Here is a 349-nt window from a genome sequence, read left to right as displayed (position 1 = left end):
GAGCCTGGGCGGGAGGGCGTGCTCGCAGCATTTCATTAAATCCTGGAACACGGAGAGGGCTCGCCCAGGGATGTGGGGGAGTCCTCGTCCGTGGAGGTATTCAAAGAACGACGGGACGTGGCACTCAGTGCTCTGGTCTGCCTGACGAGGTGGTGTTCGGTTATAGGTTGGACTCGATGATGTCAGAGGTCTTTTCCAACCCGAATGATTCTGTGATGCTGTGCTGCAATAGCCACAAACAATGGGGAGAAACGGGGACCGCGGTCCGGGCTGTCGGGCTCGCCTCAGCAGGGAGGGCTGCGCTGAACACCTTTGCCTCGGCTCCACGGAGCCACGGCTGGGGCGGTGC

The sequence above is a fragment of the Corvus brachyrhynchos genome, unplaced genomic scaffold, assembly GCF_000691975.1.
Source record: "Corvus brachyrhynchos isolate BGI_N302 unplaced genomic scaffold, ASM69197v1 scaffold450, whole genome shotgun sequence".
NCBI classification, from domain to species: Eukaryota; Metazoa; Chordata; class Aves; order Passeriformes; family Corvidae; genus Corvus; species Corvus brachyrhynchos.
This window is presented reverse-complemented; position numbering follows the sequence as displayed.